At 40.3% G+C, this 14804-nt stretch overlaps 1 protein-coding gene and 1 long non-coding RNA gene across 11 annotated transcripts in view; one reads left to right on the top strand and one right to left on the bottom strand.

Moving 5' to 3' along the window:
* Positions 1-3819, bottom strand: part of CALD1 (caldesmon 1) — a 191849-nt gene extending 188030 nt beyond the window's left edge. For 8 of the 10 annotated variants that reach the window (XR_010112650.1, XR_010112652.1, XM_055115395.1 and 5 more), the window contains exon 1: positions 3283-3607. The gene's annotated coding sequence lies outside the window, so the exon portion shown is untranslated. Of the gene's footprint in view, positions 1-3282 lie in introns of all 10 variants that reach the window. The other 2 variants (XR_010112648.1, XM_003813444.6) reach the window with 2 other exon arrangements.
* LOC117981122 (uncharacterized) overlaps positions 1-14804 on the top strand; it is a 313442-nt gene that overhangs the window by 295071 nt on the left and 3567 nt on the right. The window lies entirely within an intron of this gene.

Here is a 14804-nt window from a genome sequence, read left to right as displayed (position 1 = left end):
GTCTTATGCTCAAGTGGATCTTTGGATTTCCTGGTGCCTTGTACCACTGATGGCCCATCTTATTCCACTTCCTTATATTTGTGTCCTCTTAGTCTGTGATCATCAAAGTAAAAATTCAGACAACATTGGGATAGACCAGTATTCACTGGACACGGCTCAGGGCTCTAGAAATTACCACAGGAGCAAGAAGATATCACTCAAGCGTCCTCAAATACGAGAAAGGAAGAGATCATTAGGGATACTAGGTAAGAAGTGGAGGCTACCAGCCAAGATGAGCATAATGTCCAGAGGACTCAAATGATAGGCAGTTCAGGGTATAGAATCTGCAGGGAAGAGGGAGCAAACAGCTTCATCTCATTTGGACGTCTTAACCACTATGGGACATCGGAGAAGCATTACCAATGTCCATTCTTCACTCAACAGATGAAGTCAAAAGCTGATGATTTCCTCAAAAAGGTCAGGGTTACTTAAGCAGAGGAACCAATACTAGAACTGAGATGTTGTAGTGGTTCTCATAAGTTAAGCCTGTGCCAAAAGTTTCTCTTTAAACTACCCATCTACTCAGGACTTATGGGCATCTCTCCAATAGCAAACTTGGATTAGCCTGACAGATGAAGGACTTTCAGTAAGGAGCTAATGGTATCTTCTCAGGCCCTAAAAGAACTTACGCAGAAAACGCCCTTGTGAAGTCTGAAAATTCTTTGGCAGCATCTTTCTAACCTCCTCCTTAGTCCTACCATGCTATTTGCATACCACTCTATCAGCATTTTTCCTGTCCCCTGACCACATTTCTGAGACATGTGATAGACTACAGGCAAATGGGGAACTAGCAAATCTCTTTTCAATCCCATCTCTAAATCACTTTTGCGTCTTGCTAAGGAATGACTAACTGGTAATCATGCTATCATGAAAATGGCAAATGGAGACAATTACATGTGTTTCTACAAAAATGCCTGCTGAGGTGCATTTTATTTATCAGAACAGAGAATACCTGGGCTAGATTCTGGAACTTTACATGGCTGGCCATAGGATCAACTTATTCTATCTACGTAAGACCAGGAGATTCTCAGGCCAGTCACAGGAGCCAATTAGAATTGTTAATAAGTCTAATAATAAGGCAGTTGCCTTACTGTCAGGAAATGCTTTCATGTATCTCATTTAAAATCCTTTAAACTGCAGTTTGAGCCTGGTTCTCCTTCTCCTAACTTTAATATAAGAATTGTGTATTTACTTAAGGCAATCTTTTGATTGGAATGATTTAAATTACACCTTCTATTTGCTTCGAATACTTGACACAACCCTGCACGTTACTTATGGATCAATCCATTGTACATACATTCCTTGTGTGTCCTAGGATCAACTCTTAGTGACTTTTTGTTCTGGAATTTTGCGATTATATTTCTGAAATGAAAGTTACTGTGCTTTCATTGTGCTCCTTTGGCCTCACTATGTGGGGAAATGTGTTCTAGGTAACATTCAACAGGAAGGAAGTAGCACAAAGAACTGCCTAAAATTCAGCATAAACTCAAATCCTCTCCCTCTATCTCTACCTATAACGGCAGAACACCTAAAGTGTTACTTGGAAAAACATGAGTGTTTTTATGGTTGTTGGGGGTGGGGAGCCCAAGAGAAGGGGGATGGGGGATCTGGAGAGAGTGGTCATAGCACAGTTTGAACTTTCAGGGATTCGGAGATGTTGGTTTCAAAATGGAATTTATCTTCAAATCCCAAGATGATAGATCTCCTTCCAAACTGCATTCCCTTCATGGTTTAGAGAACAGTTAAAAGAAAAATTGCTCTCCATATTTTGATTGACGTTAAAAACACTGTGAAAATAGTTTGGAACTTGATCTCTTCGAGGGAAGGACAGTAATTAAACTATAGCTTTCGCCTGCAGCTTTTCTCTCACACTTACTCAGAACTGTTCCAGGGAAGGAAATTCACAAGGAATTCTGTTCTCATATATCACTTCTAGAAGGAGAAATAGGCATTCCCAAGAAAATTATCCTCAAACTTCTAAATACAAAGAGAAAACTTTATTTAATGAATCTCAACCCCAAACTACCACATTCCATGGAATAAAATCCAATTGAATCAGTCATTTGCAGCTGGTAGTCTTTAATAGCCAGCACTACTAAAAAATCATCAGATTTACCCTGCTTGCCATATAGCATCTAGTCTTCACTCAAGTTCTAGCTGTATATGTCTGGTTTTGGCAAACACATTAGAAGGATTTTCAGTTTACAAGTCCATCTGCATAGTCCTGTTAATAGAAGGCATCTATAAATATCAAGCACTTTGTTCTCATCCACTTTTTTTTGACCATGTATTGCCACAGCACTAAAATTCCCCCACCCCTTACCATCAGCTCTTTCTAAAAGGAATTCCAGGCTACTACCAACTAGCTGCCTTGTACTACTGTTTCAGACACCCAAATATGTCTATCTAGACATAAAAGCCTGCCTCCTTCCTTTCTGAAACACATTGCCAATCGACATCTCTTTAGATTCTCTAGACACACTCAGGCACACTTTCAAACAGAAAAAAAGATTTCTTAAAAAATAGTTCGGTAGGACGTTAAATGTGCTTTCTCAAAACACACCCACTAGCGCATGCATTCTCTTGTTATTAGGTTTTATAGGAAACAGACCAGCCTAGGCATCTTCTGTCTTAGCAAATATCCCATCAGTGACATTAACCCAACCAGTGCTAGGTGCTAGTGATCTCTCCATCTCTGACCGTATTTCCTTGCAACTCTGGAAGTCTAGTTTTAAATACTGGCAGCAGACTATAACGCAAAAGCCTTTGCTTAAAAAAATCATTCCCTTTTGGCTTCTCATCAACCTAAAGGATTGTTGATTTTGTTTTTAAAGCAAAACCTCTTCAAATCTTTGGCAATAAAAGATGCAGAAGAGACTGTGTGAGCAGTCTGGTGCAGTAGGCTTGCTAACACTGGCCTTTGGATATCAGGTATAATCTCATATGGCTGTCCTAAACCAAAGGCTATCCTAATCAAAGTTGCCAGTGCTCCCTAAATATAAGTCTCTATATGGTCACTCTTCTTGTCCCAATTCTAAAAACAAAACTGGAAATCTCATCCTGTTTGCCTTCCGGGAATATCCGTATGGCAGTGAAGCCCAGTCAGTCTCGGGAGTTTGCATGGTTTATTGCCTTGAACATTCTTGCATCTCTAGCTACCTTAGCCAGGAATGTTGACTGAAAGGCGGAGAAAGTCCCCAGATTCTCTCTACAAGATAAAAAAGAAAGCCTTCTGTGCCTTACCTTGTAGTCTGAAACTTCTTCCCGAGGACTAAGTCGGAAAGGAAGGACTGATTTCTTTAAGCAGGAGCACAGCCAGAGAGCAAGCAGGCGGGCAGGCAGGCAGCCGAATACACACTGCTCTATTCAATAAAACTCCAGACCGCCCTTCCTTGGCCCCTCCCAGAAGTCCATGCTAAGTGAACACATATCCCCTATGTTTACAGTCGGGAGGCGGTGGTATGCATTGTCCTGTCGTTTTTCTAATAGGCAGCCAATGACGACACCCCAGCCAAGGTGGATGCAGCCTGCCTGTGGAGATGCCTGTCATTCCCTAGGCATGCTCAGGAAATCACTCATCAGAAAACCCAAGACCTAAAAAGCTCTGAAACTGCGTGCAGGCTGCCAAAACCAGCCTGCTCCATGCCCTTTTTTGGTTATCCTTAGCAGGGCCTCTGGAAGTGAATCCATTGTCAGGAACAATCATAAGAAATGTTAATCTTGGAGAAAGAGGCTGTCTTGTAGAACACAAATGCAGCAATAAAAAGAAAGCACAGTCTCTGAAACAAAAAGTTAACAGATCAGTTTATTGGGCGTGGGGGTGGGGAAGGCTTCTTACCAGAGGGAGTCTTAATAGTGTATTTCTTTTCAAAGTACTTGCACGTACAAAATGAGTTTAAATTGTTATGCAATTCTAAAACCTGAAGGAGACAGGACCCGGGTCTGCTGAGCAGACTAAATTCTAGCCTGAAAGAGGCACACCTCCCCAAAATACGTCTGCATGTGTTATAAAAATAAGTGACCAAAGGGAAACCAAAAGCGTAGGTCCTTTTTAGCAGGTAATACTGGCCAGAATAAACCTAAGGTCCTACAGGCTTGGATATCCTCACTGGCTTCACTTTCCTCTCCTTATCTCTTTTGTTTCCTCAGATTTGGTGATGTGGAGATAGTACTAGAAATTCCTAGAAATTGATGCACATCAGCGAGGGTATGAAGAGACCCACCACCTGCTTTGGGCTGGGGTAGACAGATGCATATATCCCGCAGAGGTGACATAATGTTCAGGTGACGTCTTGAAAGTGCTCCGACCAACTCTTCATGGTTAGGACGTGTGCTATAAGAGGGTCAGAATTAGTAGATGCTAATGAGAATGAAGGTAACTGGCCCACACATAGTCTTGTCCTTTTCAATACAGAATTCACTCAATTAGTACTTAATTAAAATTGAAATCCCCTTTTTTTGGAGCACTTACTATTTGTCAGGCCTGGGGATAGGTGCAAGATCTATGTCTCATTGTTATATGTTTGAGACTGTTTCATCACTGACCAAGAAGTTTCACAATATTTTTCCTGGCTAATTACAAGTCCAGATATTGGTCTTTAAAAATGGGAGGTTTTACTATATGCCTTTCCCTGTTTATGAAGATGTGACTTAGAAATGATCTCTGTTTACGAAAATGTCCCTGCCCTTTGTGCCTCTTTTAGAACAGTTGGGAAGTAGCCAGTTCGCGCTGTCGGTTTCCTTCTTCAGCCTTCCAGCATTAACAAGTTACCCAGAGGCATCCATATCAACTCTCTATACTCATCTCTTTTTTGGGAAGGTTGCTTCCCTCCCCTCTTCCTGACTGCTACTGCTGCACAGCCCAAAAAAGCTATAGCTGAGGCTCCCAGGCAGAGGGAGAGATGAGCCTCAGGCATCCCAAGAGGAATGCACTTTCCCAGAGAAAAGAATAAATAATGGTTGGTGGGAATCATACAGTCAATATTGCATTTCAGGTACACTGTGGCACAAGCAGGCATTTGTGGAACACCACTGTTTATAAAATTGTTCCTGTGGGAAAATGTCTTCTGATCCCAGATAAATGATTTAGAAATAAATTTTCGGAACACGGCCAGTTTTGCTGATGGGGACATCCCATATCTGACAGGAAGGAAAGATAGAATAATACTACATAGTCTGGTAAACTGCTGGGCTTGAACATATTGTAGGGCAGACATCAGGAGTTCAGAAAACAGCGCAATTGGTGATGTCTGTGCAAAGATATGACCTGTGTCCAGAGACGTTCCGGGTGCATGATCTCCAGGTGGTATTCTCCATAACTCAGTGAGGCCTGTTTGAAAGTGCTATTTTCCATTACCGCTGCTGATTATATCCTAAACCACACTCTCCCTGCTTGTATAAATAATGCCCTTTGGTGGAACAGCATCAGGGTATAATTTTGCAATCTATGAATAAAATAAATACCAGCTTTCCAGAGGAAAGAAAAGTTGTGCTACAAATGGGGAAAATATTATCAACAGGAAACACGGCAGGGACCTGCATTTTGCATGGTTTTTAGAAGATAAATGGCTAAATATTTTTGGGTTATGTCTTTTGATAAAAAAAATAGTATGTTTCCCTAGATAAATTCTGGATATCTCATATATAGGGTATAGTGGATGAGTGACCACACAACCTATTTTATGTATTTGAAATACGCTTATCGTGGAGGAACTATATAGTTGAAGAAGAATTTAACAAATTTCATGTAGTGTATACCATGATATTGAAAAATTCTTCTTTCTTTGTCCTTTTACTTTTTTTAAACAATCAAGAATTTAAAAAAGAAAGGAAGGGGGGGAAAAAAAGATACATGTTGCTGAATCTCTGCCATGGGAAATTTTACTTTCATAGTATTTACTTTTTCCAGAGGCCATTTGTAAACAGCCCTAAAAATACAAGAGATTTATATAGGAAATTTCTGTGAAATATATTTCCCAATTGGATCATCCTAGATAAAGGACTCCTTGTCTATCATAGGCTAGATCAACCTAATCGAACCATAATAAATCTAAAAAGACATTTGGAAATATCTGGACGATTCTTTATATTTTTTTAGTTACAACTGAATGTTTGCGATCATGTACATCAGTAGCAAGAAATTATATTTTGCTTGCATGTCAACTTGGGAAAAGTAAAAATAGGCCATTTTTAAAATTCAAAATTAGTTACTTCATTTAGTCATGAAAAACATACCTCCTTCCACCTTAAAATGCCTACTTTATTCAATAGAAAAGAAGATTTGAAAGTTTTAAAAGGCAGCAGAACACCCTTTGCCAGATTCTTTTAGTCAGATAAAACCTTTGCCAACACCCAGGTTTATCAAACAATAAAAGCAGACTGGTAGAATCTTGATATCAAAATTGGACACAAAAGTACCAAACACAATAGAGAATTTGGATTAAGTGCACTTATGAATGCAGATGAAAAAATTAGTAATTGAATCCAACAGTGTGGAAAAAAGAGATAAGACCAATCCAGAGATGGTTTAAGATCTGAAGATCCACTGATATAATGTACAACATTAGCAGTTTAAAAATAAAATAAATAAGAGAAGTAGAAAAAAGAAAAGAGAAAGATCGTCTCAATAGGTGAATGATACTTGGTAAACTTAGTAATGACTTTGGAAAAAAAAACTCTTGGAAAACTAGAAATAGAATCTTTTTAAACATAATGAGAGGCATTTACCAGAAATATATAGCAAACCTCATGCTTAATGATAAAATGTTAAGAGCATTCCCATTATAATCAATGAAAAGACAAAGCCACTACTATCTCTTCTACAACTAAAAAAATGTGCTAGATACCTAACCAAGACAAATAAATAGAAAAAATAGCCACTGGGATTAGAAAGAGAAATAAAGGTCTTTATTTGCTATACGATTATCTGTGTAGAGAATTTGAGAGGATCTATAAATATATTGGAACTAATAGAAGAGCTTAGCAAGATTGTTGGAATTAAGTTCAAGATGCAAAAACCTAGAGTTTCTGTAATCAGCCATCTCTAATTTTTAAATGTAATGGAAAAAGATGCTATTCATAATAACAAAAAGTGTTCATTACCTGGGAATAAATGTAACAAAATATGTGCAAGAAAGTTATAAAACTTGAGTTAAGGGCATGAAAAACCTGACTAAATGGTGAAATATATCATCTTCATGAATGAAAAACCTGAAAGTTGTAAAGATATATATTCTCCTCAGAGTAATCCATGCATTCATTATTCTTTTCTTTTTTTTTTTTTGAGACGGAGTCTCGCTCTGTTGCCCAGACTGGAGTGCAGTGGCGCGATCTCAGCTCACTGCAAGCTCCGCTTCCCGGGTTCAAGCTATTCTACTGCCTCAGCCTCCCAAGTAGCTGGGACTACAGGCGCTCGCCACCACGCCTGGCTAATTTTTTGTATTTTTAGTAGAGACAGGGTTTCACCGTGTTAGCCAGGATGGTCTCGATCTCCTGACCTCTTGATCCACCCGCCTCGGCCTCCCAAAGTGCTGGGATTCCAGGCGTGAGCCACAGTGCCCGGCCGCATTCATTATTCTAATTAAAATCTCCAAATGACGTATTTTGTAGAACTTGACAAAACAATAGTAAATATTTTAAAAGTAAAGACCTAAAAATAGGCAAAGAGGTTTTTTTATAGAGCAATTCTAATTAAGATAAGTGCTATTCACACAAGACTAAACAAATAGATCAATAGAATAAAGCAGAAAGCCTAGAAATAGACCCCAGCATATATGAATTATTTTAGAGGAAGTATTACAAATAAAGAAGAAAAGGGTGGATCACTCTATTAATGGCAGGGTTACAATCAATTTCGTGGAAACAGAAAATTTAGATTCAAAGTTTCTACTACACACTATAATAAACTAGGTTATATAAAAAACAAACTTAGAAATGATTAGAAAAAAATTGAAGGTGAATTTTTTTTATCATAGGGTATATAACATAAAAAACAGAATTAACAAATGAAAAGACTAATGAATTTGAGGATGTGGTTAAACACGACAGATCACATAAGAACACTCATTTAATTTCTGCTTCCCCAAACCTCTCCAGAATGATAGTAAAGCAATAAAAAAATCATAAATAAATCCTACAAGACAAAGAGTACCTGAAAGGAATTAGCATGAGTCCAGATGTTAGCCAAATTTTGGACTATGGAAAATGGACAGATGGCTGGAAATGGACTCAACAGAGCTGAGAAACTGAAATCTGGTCCTGTGAATTAGGATGCCAGCAAGAAGGACGCTGATTCAAGCCTCAGAATCGGGAAAACCTCGGAATATGGAAGCCCTGGGAACCTCTGAGGACAGGCGGTGGAGCAGAAAACAGATTTGTTGTAAGTCTGGGTAAGGAATAGTTAGAAGTCCAGATAGCGTCCTGTACCCCACACAGCCAGGTGAGCATCTCTCTCTCAACCAGACGGAAAACTGGAAGTTTATTCTGATTCTTCTTTGAAGTGCTGGGCTCAGAGGAACCAAGTGAAGCAGTGAACAGGGAAGAGGCTGAGTGCTGAAAATAAATGTTTAAATGAAAGCCAACTCGTTGAACACTGAACATCTCCAATCGCCTCACCCTGCAGGGCTCCCAGGACACCGACAATCAGGTTTGTATCCCACAGACAGGAAATTGAAGGATTCCATTCCAGAGAAACTGGCATGCTCATGGAAAAAAAGACCTAAACTCACAGACATTTGAGAGACATTGTCCAGTGCACTTTAGTAACCCATTTGCAGCAACTTCCAATTGGCTACTTAGTACCTCACTCTTTTTTTTTTTTTTTTTGAGATGGAGTCTCACTCTGTCACCCAGGCTGGAGTGCAGTGGCACCATGTCAGCTCACTGCAACCTCTGTCTCCTGGGTTCAATCAATTCTCCTGCCTCAGCCTCCCAAGTAGCTGGGATTACAGGTGCCCATCACCACACCCGGCTAATTTTTGTATTTTTTAGTAGAGACGGGGTTTCCCCATGTTGGCCAGGCTGGTTTCAGTCTCCTGACCTCGTGATCCACCTGCCTCGGTATCCCAAACTGCTGGGATTACAGGCGTGAGCCACCACACCCGGCCTACCTCACTCTTAAATATGAGCATCACATTAAGGAAAGAGAGATTATAACAAACAACAGAAACACACACACACACACACACACAGAAGAGAGGTTGGGTAGGAAATGGAAGAAAACTTGGAGAAAACTACAATTACAGTTCTCAGTGAGATAAGAGAAGATATTGTATCCATGGAACAAGAAAATCAGGCTTTAAAAAGGCACTTTCAGAGAACAGAAAAGAACGCTTGTATATGAAAAGTATGATGGCAGAAATTTACAAAAATTCAACTCAAGAAATGCAAGATAAGGTTTAGAAAAATCAACTGGGCACGGTGGTTCATGCCTGTAATCCCAGCCCTTTGGGAGGCTGAGAAGAAGGAGCCTAGGAGTTCAAGACCAGCCTGGGCAACAGGGTGAAACCCTGTCTCTATGAAAAATACAAAAATTAGCTGAGCATGGTGGCACACGCCTGTAGTCCCAGCCCTAGGGAGGCTGAGGTGGGAGGATAGCTTAAGCCCAGGAGGTGGAGGCCGCAGTGAGCCATGATTGTGCCACTGCACCCCAGCTTGGGAAACAGAGGTAGATCTTGTCCTGAAAAAAAAAAGTTCAGAAAAATCTTACAGAAAAATGAAGAAGAAGGCAAGCTGGAATAGAAAAGATAAAAGATAAAAACACTGCCTAATTACATCTGAGTGTACATAAAAAAGAGGACAGAAAAAAAATAGTAAGAAGAAAATTATCAAAGGAAATAATAAAAGAAGACTTTTGAAAACTAAAGGATACAAGTTTCCAGATCCAAAGGGCCCAATGGGCCAATACAATGAATGAAAACATATTTCATTCTGAAATTATCAAGTTCCAAGGTTATATGCTTCACCTAAAGGGGGAATAGTACTTTGGAGTGAAAATTAGAAACCAAGAAGGAGGACAAAAATCAGGAAACAGAGAATGCAAACCCAGGATAGAGGTGAAAGAGTCCCATAATGGTAGAAGAAAATCCCAGGACAATAGCTGTATGGCTCATTAAGAAAGCAACCATTAGATATGGCAGCAGTGGATGCCAGGAGGAATGTTTTAAGGAAAAGTGAGGTAGATAGATTATTCAATGTATTCTTGGCAAAAGCACTTGCAATAAGTACACAGAAAATAAGCAAATGTAAGATTGAGGTCATTATAATTTAAAAAAATTTGTACAAGAAAGGAAAAGTAATCATTGGATACCATATAGTTCAACTGTAAGAAAAATTTACCACAATCGTAAGAATGTAAATATTGCACATTGATTTTTACCAAAACAAAGATGATGTAATTAGATTCAGAGGATAGCAGGCAAGACCATGTTAGTAGGATGATGCTGGGGAGGAGAGCCAAACCTTCGTTTTCTTCAGCAAGAAATCATAGATAATGTCTACTATTGAAAATGTAATAAATAGCAGAATTAGTATGTTGTTTAGGCTCGTGGAAATAAATGCCTAAAAGAACAGTAAGGCTGGGCACGGTGGCTTGCTCCTATAATCCCAGTATTTTGGGAGGCTGAGGCAGGCAGACCGCTTGAGCCCAGGAGTTTGAGGCCAGCCTGGAAAACATGCTGAAACCTCATCTCTACAAAAAGTATAAAAAATTAGCCAGGTGTGATGGTGCACACCTGTAGTGCCAGCTACTCAGTAGGTGAGGTGGGAGGGTCACCTGAGCCTGGGAGGTCGAAGCTACAATGAGTCATGTTTGCACCACTGCACTGCAGCCTGAGTGACTGAGTGAGACCCTGTCTCGAAAAAAAAAAAAACAAGTTCATTTATTCTTTGATTCACTCACTGAACAAATATTTACTGAGTTTCTACCACATGCCAGGGCCTGTTCTAGATGTTGTGAACAAGATACATTTTGATGGAGGGAGGCAGATATACACATTAGTTAACACATGAATATATAATGTCAGGCAGTGGTAAGCGCTATAAAAAAATTAAAAAAAGGAGTAAAGGAATAGGGAGAAACAGGGTAGTCTTTTCTGAAGAAGGTTTTCAACAGAGACGTGAATAAAGTGAAGGAACAAGCAGTGAGACTACATGAAGGAAAAGCCTTCCAGAAGGCAAGACAGCAAGTGCATATTAAATAAATAGCAACGAGCCCAGGGGGACTTGGGGAGGAGTGAGAGCCAGTGGCCAGATCCGCCATCCAGAGGCTTCTAGCCATGGTAAGTACTGCGGGGCTTGTTCTAAGACGGAAGGTCATTGGAAGATTTTGAGGCAGGAAAAAAAAAAAGCACTGTGTCTACCTTGTCTAGAATAGGGGCGAGATTGCCAGAGGCAGAAACAGGAGGTGATTGCCCCCTCCCAGGTGACAGGTGCTGTTGTGGGCTAGGGCAGTGGTGCTTGGGAGCTGAGAGAGCATTTAATTCTAGGACATGGAGATTCACTGATGGCTTAGATGAGGACTGTGAGAAAAAGAGAGGAATCAAGAGTGTCTCCTGTTATGGTCTGAATAATGGAGTGAATGGGAGTGCTATTGAATAGAACGGGCACCCCTGAGGGGGACAGACATTTGCAGGGAGGGGTGGAAATCATATTAGACATATTTCAGGCATGTTAAGATGTTAAGAGGGGAGGGAGTGTCATATGCAAATCTGGTGTTCAGAAAAGGGATCCAGGCTTGAGATGCACTTCAGAAAAGGGATCCAGGCTTGAGATGCACATTTGCAAATGCTCAGTTTTTAGATAGGATTTAAAACCAGGAATGAGTTACCTGAGGGAGTGCAGACAGAAAAGAGCAGAGATGTGGGAGCTAACACCCCAATATTTACAGCCCAGAAAAAGAGGCTGAGAAGGAGCTGAGAGCCATTGCTCAGGGGAAGAGGCAGTTGAAGGAAGGGGTGGTGTGGAGGACTCCTGCTTTTGTTAAAAGTCATATAGTATTATTTAACTTTTCAAACAATATAGCTTGTGATAGATTGGGTTATTGTTACCCGATTCACTTCCTCTTTTAATGGAATTCTTTGCAGCACTCTAAGTAGGCGGACTTGACCATGTGGTTTGCCTTGAGCAGTGCAACGTGGCCAGAGGTGACGGCGTGCCTGTCCATGGGGGAGGCTTAAAGAGGCGTCACATGTTTGCTTTTGCCTTGAACACCTGCCCTTTGCTATGATAACAGCATCCCCCATGCAGTGGGTTGAGCAGTGCCCCCTGACAATATGTTCATCCAAACATATAGGACCTTATTTGGAAATAGGGTCTTTGTATATATAATTAAGGATCTCAATATGAAGTCATACTGGATTGTCCAGGTGGGCCTGAAATCCAACCACAAGTGGCCTTATAAGAAAAAGACAGGGAGATTTGAGATACACAAGACACGGAGGAGAAGAGGGGGTGAATACAGAGGCAGGGATGGAAGCGACACACCTACAAGCCAAGGAATGCTGAGGCTTGCCAGTGACCCCTAGAAGCTGGAAGGGAGGCGTGGGGTGCAGTCTCCCTCAGGGCCCCAGAAAAAGCCAACGACCCTGTTGACACCTTGATTTTGTACTCCTGGCCTCCAGAACTGTGAGAGAAGAAATGTGCATTGCTCTAAGTCACCCAGTTTGTGGTAATTTGTAATAGCAGCACAGGAAACGAATCCTCCCCAGATAGTGGCTGCTCTGCAGTTTGGTTTCCAGAATAAGAAGACACATGGAGCGGGGCTGGGCCAGTGAGTCCAGTCAACACCAGCAGAGCTACTATTTCCCAGGCCTCATGTGACGGGAGCAAGAAACAAATGTTTGCTGTTGTAAGCCACTGAGGTTTGAGAGCATTTTTTCTTTTTACAAAGAGAAAGGTAACTAATATTTATAAATATTAAGTGAGAGTTAAACTAAAGAAAAAAATTTGGTTACATCAAGAAATAAAAATTTCTGTTCAAAAAAAGCCACCATCTACAAAGGGAAAAGAGAAGCCAAGAGAAAATTTTCAATGTTTAAAACACAGAATTAGAATCTAGACTATTGGCAGAACATGGTGGCTCCCACCTGCAATCCCAGTACTTTGGGAGGCCAAGGCAGGAGTATCACCTGAGGTCAGGAGTTCAAGACCAGCCTGGCCAAAATGGTGAAATGCTGTCTCTACTAAAAATACAAAAATTAGCTAGGCATGTTGGCGCATGCCTGTAATCCCAGCTACTCAAGAGGTTGAGGCAGGAGAATTGCTTGAACCCGGGAGGCGGAGGTTGCAGGGAGCCAAGATCACACCACTGCACTCTGCACTCTAGTCTGGGCAACACAGCAAGACTCCATCTTAAAAAAAAAAATCTAGACTATCACGGAATGCCTACAAATCAACTGATACAGAGAGAGAGAGTGTGTGTGTAAGAGAAAACCCAATAAAAAATAGGCATAGGATAAACAGTCCACTTAGAGAACACTGCAAAGGTCAAAAGCCTTGAAATGATGTTCAATTTCATTAGTCATCAGAAAAATGCAAGTTAAAACAATGACAACCAGATTGGTAAAGAAAAAAAAAAGTTTAATCACGCAAAACTAAACGTTGTTGATGATGTACAAATTCTTATACATTTTGGATAGGAAAGTAGATTGGTGCATTCACTTTGTTGAGTGATTTGACAATATCTAGTGACTTTCAGTATGCACATCTATATTCTGTAATCCCATTTCTAGGTATATCCTCTTGGGACGCCCTCACACTCTTAAGCCAAGAGACATGTCAAAGGAAGCTCATTCGAGCATTGTTTGCAGTAGTAAAAACATTATTAAAAATGCTGCAGTAGCAATTGACAGGGGAGAGGCTACAGAAACCATGATATATAACATAATAGCTAAATATCTAATTATATAAATATATGTATAATTATAAAAATATATAATAGCTAATACCATATTATATATGGAATAGGATGGGGTATTATACATAATAGCTAAAATGAATGACCTAGATGTACCTGAAACTCAGAAGCATATTGAGTGGGAAAAAAGAAGCAGGTTGCAATTGGAATTATTCCATTTGTATGAATCATTTAAGAATGCATATGAGAATGGACTAGAACCACATCAAATTTAAGATAGTTGTCGGCCATAAGGAGGGAGAGAGGGGAATGGTACTGCTCTTGAAATTAAGAAATTTAAAATATATCAGCAATGCATAAAAGAGGATCTTAAGCAATTATGAAAAAAAATTACATCTGTTAACACTGCAGAGTATGTACACAGCTGTTTGTTGTGTTATTCTTAAGCTTTTTGTTGTTTTGTTTTTTTAAAAAAATTGCAATATAAATGAGACATTCTCCCCCCAGAGAACTAGTAATCTGGTCCTCTAGATTACTTCTCCGATGTTCCTATGACATCAGGAAAAGCCACTGTGCTTCTTTGTCCTCAGGCCAACAGAGTAGCTCACTTGGGGCCAGCCCAACTAGCAGGAGAATGGACCTGCCCTGACTGTGAGGTCCTCAGCTTAGTCACACATTTGTACAAAGGCTTTGACACCATAACATCAATAGTCACTCTTTAAGGAGTAATAACTTAAGCCACAGCCTGCTTAGCACCTGCTCAGCACTTGGTGCCACCTGTTTTATCAGTAGGGTGCAGATGAAATGAGAGCCTGCACTGACCCACTTTGATGGGGCCAGTCTCCTGGGGCGGCAGGTGGAAGAAGAAGGGCACTGATGGTCCGGAATAAGGCTGAGGACCTGACAAAATGAA

Source organism: Pan paniscus, chromosome 6 (genome assembly GCF_029289425.2).
Source record: "Pan paniscus chromosome 6, NHGRI_mPanPan1-v2.0_pri, whole genome shotgun sequence".
Classification (NCBI taxonomy): domain Eukaryota; kingdom Metazoa; phylum Chordata; class Mammalia; order Primates; family Hominidae; genus Pan; species Pan paniscus.
The sequence above is the reverse complement of the archived record's forward strand: the minus strand, read 5'-3'. Positions and strand labels throughout refer to the sequence as shown.